General features: G+C 43.4%; 1 long non-coding RNA gene across 1 annotated transcript; it reads left to right on the top strand.

Annotated features, from left to right (window-relative positions):
- Positions 1-1,193: 1,193 nt before the first annotated feature.
- On the top strand, positions 1,194-1,743 carry LOC311328544. Its single transcript, XR_014631221.1, has 3 exons — positions 1,194-1,307; positions 1,428-1,544; positions 1,633-1,743. It is a non-coding gene; the product is annotated as an uncharacterized lncRNA (long non-coding RNA).
- The last annotated feature ends 6,451 nt before the right edge of the window (positions 1,744-8,194 follow it).

An 8,194-nucleotide genomic window follows, 5' to 3' on the forward strand; every position in this document is an offset into this window, starting at 1 on the left:
TAGCTAACGTCACCTCGGGTTTTTTTTCTCATCAAATTACATTGATTTGACCGTTGGTTTAGCTATTTATTTGTTTACTTACCGGTAATATAAGATTTAAGTAAACAGAAGTAACTCATAACCTGCACGCCTAACTAAGTTCAGGAATTGGAAGCCCAATGATAGCTAGCTAACGTTAGCTAATGCTAGTTAGCACGCTACCTAGTGTTAGCTAGCTAAGTCAAGGCCCGAACTTGGCTAACGTTTAGACAATATTGCAAATACTCCGACAAACTATTGCAAACCTTTTTTCTGTTACTGCTGGCTTTGTGTTCGCCGCGAACATTTGCAGAAACATAAGCGAACGGTCTGAGTTGGTAGTTTGTGTTAGTTAACGTTACTCTAAAATGGCCGCTGGACATGGGAATTGTTTGTTTGTTTGACTTTGCTGAATTTGAGACTCACATTGGGAGCTCGCTCGTGTCAGGCTTTCTAAGGCCATCACGAATCTTAGGCTAATTTTACATAGGCAACAGTGAAGGCGAAGCCAAGATAATGCTTTATATATTTTCCATTTGTCTGGAAAGTGGGAGACTGAGAACGATGCCACCCACGAGGAAAGCGAGGTACCATGGACAATAACGTTAGCTCGAAACAAAGATGGAGGCAGCTTTGTTTGCCACATTAGTAGTATCGGTGTGTATTGTTGGAGTTCACGAGTCAAAAACAGGCGTTCCTGTTAAAACTGCGAGTAGTAACGTGTGATTCACGGGCCTTATACATTTAATCTATGCACTGCAGTGGCTAATGCCTAAACTAGCTTAATGTTTCCCACACTGATGATTGACCGCATCTGTCCTGGGCAGATGCCGGCAGAGAATAAAAAAAAAAAAAGAATAGTATAGAATAGTGGCGTGTCACTAATTACTTATCGGCTGTAATGACTTGTTGAATTGTTGTTTTAGTCGCTTCTTCCCCTCTGCCTACTTTCCAATAGGGTCCTTATGTGTTTATAACCTTAATATTTTTTTGTTTATTGGGCAGACTGTATTGCAGTGTGGAGTTTCTGGGGGAGGACCGTGTCGGTTTTCTCAGTATCCTGGCTCTCCAAAAAGGATGGGGTAAGAACATGTTTGTGTGAACAATGTTTCTGATTGGTGTGCTACTTTTCAATTGTACAGGGAAGCGGGTACTAACATGGTTTCACTCACAGTTGCAGATGTGTTCCTGGCCAATGAACAAAGTCAGCCAACGGATAAAGAGCTGTGTGGAACCTAACCCTGGCTGGGCGCTCCACAGAGTCCGGGTTTTCCCAAAGTCCACAACTGGTACTGTTTGCATTTTAAGCTGGTAAAAAATACTGATGGGGGGGAAAAAAGATCATGACTCATTATTCTGAGGAAAAAGGATGGCTGAAATGTATTGATTATGGTACTTTATGCACACAGATCATTACGAAGGTGCCAGGCTCATGGCAAAAGTCTTTGAGCAGCAGTCGTCAATGGACGAGTGCCAAGACGTTCGAAAGAGACGGCGCAACACGCGCTATCACTCCAGTGACGAAGGTAATATACTAAAGTGCATTCAACAGTCCCAAAAGAGTAGTACTTTTGAAATCGAGTAATCTGAGCTAATATACTGATATTCCACTAGATATTCCAAGCCCAGGACAGCCATTGGTCCCAACAATGCAGGCCAAAGACAGTATGCCAGGTGCCGGAGTTGAAAGGCCTCTGCCGGCTGTCCAGTACATTCCACGTGTGCTGTACAATTCATGTATGCATGTTTGTGTTGAAATGAAATGTCTATGCCTACTGCACACTGATAGTTGGACTATTTTTTATTTATTTTGAATACCATTTTACTCATCTTGCAGATTTTCCAAGCTTGTCCCATGTGAGCGAGCGGGGCCCAGACCCCAGGTATAGCACCCCAGCCAGATCATATAGCTCCCCAGCCAGACCAGGTAAGAGTGGCATGTACTGCTGTGGTGTTGTGATGTCTACCTGTTAATGTCTTAATTTATTTTCCTTCAAATCCCAGAAGCCAAAACATGCTGCCAACACCATACAGTTTCCTGCTAATCCCTTTCCTTTATCCCTTTTGTTTTTCAGTTAGGTCTGTGATGCCGTCGCCCAAGAAAACGGCTCCAGCACCATTGACTCCATGTACCCCTCTACCGAATCGATGCTGCTCTGCAGATGCTGGTATGGAACTACTTCATGTTGCATGCAGGGATATATTTTGAGTTTCATTTAGTTTTATGTCAATGTACTTATAGCCACATCTGTGTTTATCTAGATTTCCAGAGGTCTGTACATCAGCAGTTCTCAGACTTGCGGGAGCAACTCCGTGAGCTTGCACAGAGTGTGAGGGAACTGGCCCAGAGCATGCGGCCTGGGGAGTCTGGAGCCCAGGGAGAAGTGCTGGATGTACTGGACCCTGCCCAAACGGAGGAGGAGCTGCAGGTCTTTGAGGCCAGGTTGAAGGACCGGGAACATCAGAGGAAGATGGTGAGTGTCTGCAGGGCAGAACTTTGTCTTATTTTTGCAGGGAAGGGTACAGTAAATTACTGTCTTTGTTTTGCAGACACAATACCTAGGTGCCATTGATGGCAGAGACTTGGCGGACACAGTCCGACGGGTGCTGTCAGCTGTTGCCACACATGCGGTGTGGAGCGCCTACAGTGTGCACGGGAAGAAGCCACTTAAGAGTATGACACTCTTCAATGTTCTAACACGTAAGAAATGGTTCATATTTTTAATATTTTTTAATACATCGTCTTTGTTCCATGACCGATGTGAATTGAAACCATTACCTTTCTTGATAACTTAAAGGTGCAGTGATGGTCTCCATGCCAAAGGCTACGATGGCGGAGGTGGCCGCCCAGCTGCAGGAGACATTAAAACATGCCCCTGCTAAATGCAGAAGGGTAAGTGATGTCTTTTTTTTGTGGTTTCTCCTACCCAGTGACACTGCATGGTTCCAAAGATTGTGTACCACTTTTTTGTGCATGTATGTGCGTTGTGTATTTACGGCCATTTCATTATGTCTTTAGGTATCTGCAGAAGTCCGCCTGAGCACAGCCCATCCAAGAACAGTCCATCTGAGCACTCCCCAGCATTCTGATGAGGAAGACTTCCCTTCCTAGCTGCCCCCCAGCCCATCTGACGCCCACCCGCAGCCCATCTGAGCGCAGCCCCCCCCCCCCCCCCCCCCCAGCCTATCTGAGCACAGCCTGTCATTTTTTTTGTACTAAAACTTGTTTATCATGTTGCAGGCCAGACATTGTGTGTACTTTTTTAATAAAATAAATTGTTCTTAACTGTTAATGGTGTTGTCATAACTTTTGTACCATAATTTTGCTTGCTGCATTGACTATAGCATTAATAGGCTCTTTGCACAAGCTCCACTACTTCCTGACACTCTACAGGCGTATTTCTTTCCTGTCCTATACTAGTGGATGGAAGTGATTGATCAGGTGTGCTGCACACCGGATTCATCGCAATTGCTATCCAATAGTATAGGACGGTAAAGAAATATGCCTGTAGAGTTTCAGGAAGTAGTGGAGCTTGTGCAAGGAGCCGATTTGTTTTGTAATGCAAATTATGAATGTAGCCAACGGAAGTGTAGACCACGTTGCAGCAACGTAACAACGTAATATATAAACGTGTATACAACGTTGCAGCCATATACATCGAAATCATCACGGAAATCACAACGTTGTGTGGACATTGCAGGCACGTTGCAGACACGTTGGACCTGCACGTTGCAGCAACTTGTGTGCAGATACCGCGTTTGCGTTGCATGCACGTTTAACTTGACGTGTAGTGGACCATACAAAAGTCTAAATCGCACGTTTCTGCAACATTGCTGCAACCTGATTGTGTTAGTAGGGTAAATTGGCTTAGGACCTATCTAACCGGTCGTGATTTCTTCGTGGGATGCCCCAAGGATCAATCCTAGGACCTCTACTCTTCAGCCTGTACATGCTTCCCCTTGGCAGTGTCATCAGGAGGCACAACATTAGCTACCATAGCTACGCAGATGATACTCAACTCTATATTTCTGTAACACCCAGTAACTACAGCTTGGTTGACTGCCTTGTCAAGTGTATTACGGATATAAATGTATGGATGTCACATAATTTCCTCCAACTAAACCAGGACAAAACAGAAGTACTGGTCATTGGAGAAAAAGCTGAAAGAGAGAAACTATCTGCACACTTAAAAACTCTGGAAATTGACACCAATTGCCAGGTTAAAAACCTAGGTGTCTTGACTCGGATCTTAATTTCGAAAACCACATCAAGAATATTACAAAGACATCTTTTTACCACCTAAGGAACATTGCCAAGGTGCAACCCTTTCTCTCTCAGGCAGAAAGATTAATGCATGCTTTCATCACAAGCAGGCTGGACAACTGCCATGCTCTACTATCAGGCCTACCAAAGAAAGCAATCTCTAAGCTACAAATGATACAGAATGCTGCAGCACGAGTCCAAACTAAGACTAGACGAAGGGCACACATCACACCAGCCTTAAAATCACTACATTGGTTACCTGTCAACTCTAGAATAGACTTTAAAATACTATTACTAGTCTATAAATCTCTCCACAGTCACTCACCAGAATATATTTTGGACATGCTTGTTAGGTACATGCCCAACAGACCACTCAGATCCTCAGGTACTGAACTTTTAACAGTTCCAAAAGCCAGGACCAAGAAACACGGAGAGGCAGCTTTTAGTTTCTATGCCCCCAACCTCTGGAACACCCTACCGGAGTGCCTAAGAAGGGCCGAAACAACGGAGGTCTTCAATCGAGATCTCAAAACGTACCTTTTCGACCTAGCCTACAATCACTAGCCAGGACCTTGAGACACAGAAAGGCAGCCTCAAACCTACCTGTGAATCCTCTGTATACAATGGTATTTATCCTGCTATGCACTGTATGTATATCAAGTAGTGTACAGAAGCTGGTTACCCTCAAACAGGCTTGTTCTGTTCTGACAGCTGTGTTGCTTCAATGGCTCAGTGTGCTACTAACCGTTTTCTGCCTCCCCTAGTGCCTCTCTCTCTCCCTCCTACCGTCTAACCAGGTCCAGAGGATGCCCTACTGTCGCCCGCAGACCACCCTGAGTCCGATAGATACCCCCGTGTCAGCTGTGGATGTCGTGGTATTTAGTACACACACACATACACACAGACACACATCAGTCCACATCCGGCTTAAGCCTGGACCTGATGCTCTTAGCCTTTCTTGCTCTAAAAATTGAATTTAATGTAATTTATTGCTCTATAAATGTTCTGAGCCATTAGACAAATATATTCCAGGAGCTTGCTCCAGGTTGCCTGTTTTAAATATCTGTGTGGTTTTTATGGCTCTATGTGCTACTAACCCTTCCCTCTCCCTAGTGCCTCTCTCTCTCCCTCCTATCTTCTAACCAGGTCCAGTGGATGCCCCACTGTCACCAGCAGACCTCCCGGAATCAGATAGATACCCCCGTGTCTGCTGTGGATGTCGTAGCATTTACTTAACACACACACACGTACACACAGACATACACCAGCCCGCTTTAGGCCTGGGCCATAGCAAACACACACCAGTATTTGCCATGTCTCTCCTATGATGCTTTTTTAGCCTCTCTTACTCTGAAATGTTATTTAATGTAATGTAGTGCTTTATAAATGTTCTTAGCCGGTAGACAAACATACTCCTGGAGCTTGCTCGATCGCCTTGTTGAGAGGGGTCAGGGAATAATTTTTACAGCTCACTTATCTGGTCATCGGGTGATTACTGTTTTTTTGCTTCCCTCTGGAATATGTAGAGAGGGGGTCGTATGCCCAGAATTTCTCCCGTTTGTCCAGGACATGAAATGTTCCCGGACACATGGACCGACACCGATATTAAGGAAATGCTGGTTGGCATGACAACTGGATTAGATGCTTCATGGTGACCACAGTTAACTGTTGGAGGTTTCCCTTCTAATCTTCAATCAATCAATCAAAGCCTCCCTTGTTCTCTGTAAAGCGCATTGTGTTGCCTCTGGGTTTGAAATGAGCTATACAAATAAAGATTTGATTGATTGATTGAAGATTAGAAGGGAAACCTCCAACAGTTAACTGTGGTCACCATGAAGCATCTAATCCAGTTGTCATGCCAACCAGCATTTCCTTAATATCGGTGTCGGTCCATGTGTCCGAGAACATTTCATGTCCTGGACAAACGGGAGAAATTCTGGTCATTGTATTATTTATTTTGACTTTTCGGCCTGTTGGCCTTCTTCAGAATCTATCAGGCCAACATTTTCCTTATGTTTTATGACCAGTTCCTCCAGTGAACGGCACCTCACAAGATTACCTTGGTATGCGATACCTTTTTGTTATCTATAAGCTTAGGCTTTCATGATTCGCATGCTCTATACAAGTGCCACTGGACAGCCTTTCACTTTATTTTGTCACCTTTGCTACTTTGAATTACGGCTGTAGGCTAGATGGCATGAATTGGATTAGAAGATGTAATTGGTCATTTTAAATAGGCCTACTTTTGATGCCTATTTGAACGGACTGCAGTGATCAATGCAATGAATCCACATTACGCAAGTCTGTTTGTTTCGGACTAACGACAGAAATTTCTATAATATTGCTACTGTACATCCCAACTATGACTATGCTACTATCAAACCTATGTGCTAGAGTACATCCCAAATATGCTACTATCAAACCTATGTGCTAGAGTACATCCCAACTATGCTACTATCTAACCAATGTGCTAGCTACTGTACATCCCAACTATGCTACTATCAAACCAATGTGCTAGCTACTGTACATCCCAACTATTCTATCACACCAATGTGCTAGCTACTGTACATTCCAACTATGCTACTATCAAACCAATGTGCTAGCTACTGTACATCCCAACTATGCTACTATCAAACCAAAGTGCTAGCTACTGTCCATCCCAACTATGCTACTATCAAACCAATGTGCTAGCTACTGTACATCCCAACTATTCTATGAAACCAATGTGCTAGCTACTGTACATCCCAACTATGCAACTATCAAACCTATGTGCTAGAGTACATCCCAACTATGCTACTATCAAACATATGTGCTAGCTACATCCCAACTATGCTACTATCAAACCAATGTGCTAGCTACTGTACATCCCAACTATGCTACTATCAAATCTATGTGCTAGAGTACATCCCAACTATGCTACTATCAAACCTATGTGCTAGCTACTGTACATCCCAACTATGCTACTATCAAACCAATGTGCTAGCTACTGTACATCCCAACTATTCTATCAAACCAATTTGCTAGCTACTGTACATTCCAACTATGCTACTATCAAACCAATGTGCTAGCTACTGTACATCCCAACTATGCTACTATCAAACCAATGTGCTAGCTACTGTACATCCCAACTATGCTACTATCAAACCAATGTGCTAGCTACTGTACATCCCAACTATGCTATCAAACCAATGTGCTAGCTACTGTTCATCCCAACTATGCTACTATAAAAGCAATGTGCTAGCTACTGTCCATCCCAACTATGCTACTCTCAAACCAATGTGCCAGCTACTGTACATCCCAACTATGCTACTATCAAACCAATGTGCTAGCTACTGTACATCCCAACTATGCTATCAAACCTATGTGCTAGCTACTGTACATCCCAACTATGCTACTATCAAACCAATGTGCTAGCTACTGTACATCCCAACTATGCTACTATAAAACCAATGTGCAAGCTACTGTCCATCCCAACTATGCTACTATCAAACCAATGTGCCAGCTACTGTACATCCCAACTATGCTACTATCAAACCAATGTGCTAGCTACTGTCCATCCCAACTATGCTATCAAACCAATGTGCTAGCTACTGTCCATCCCAAATATGCTACTATCAAACCAATGTGCCAGCTACTGTCCATCCCAACTATGCTACTATCAAACCGATGTGCTAGCTACTGTACATCCCAAATATGCTATCAAACCAATGTACTAGCTACTGTACATTCCAACTATGCTACTATCAAACCAATGTGCTAGCTACATCCCAACTATGCTACTATCAAACCAATGTGCTAGCTACTGTATTACATTACATTACATTACAGTCATTTAGCAGACGCTTTTATCCAAAGCGACTAACAATAATTGCATTTAACGTAGGAAGAGCCAATGTACTACTACTTGCCAGA

The sequence above is a fragment of the Borostomias antarcticus genome, assembly GCF_949987555.1.
Source record: "Borostomias antarcticus genome assembly, contig: scaffold_168, whole genome shotgun sequence".
Taxonomy (NCBI): Eukaryota; Metazoa; Chordata; class Actinopteri; order Stomiiformes; family Stomiidae; genus Borostomias; species Borostomias antarcticus.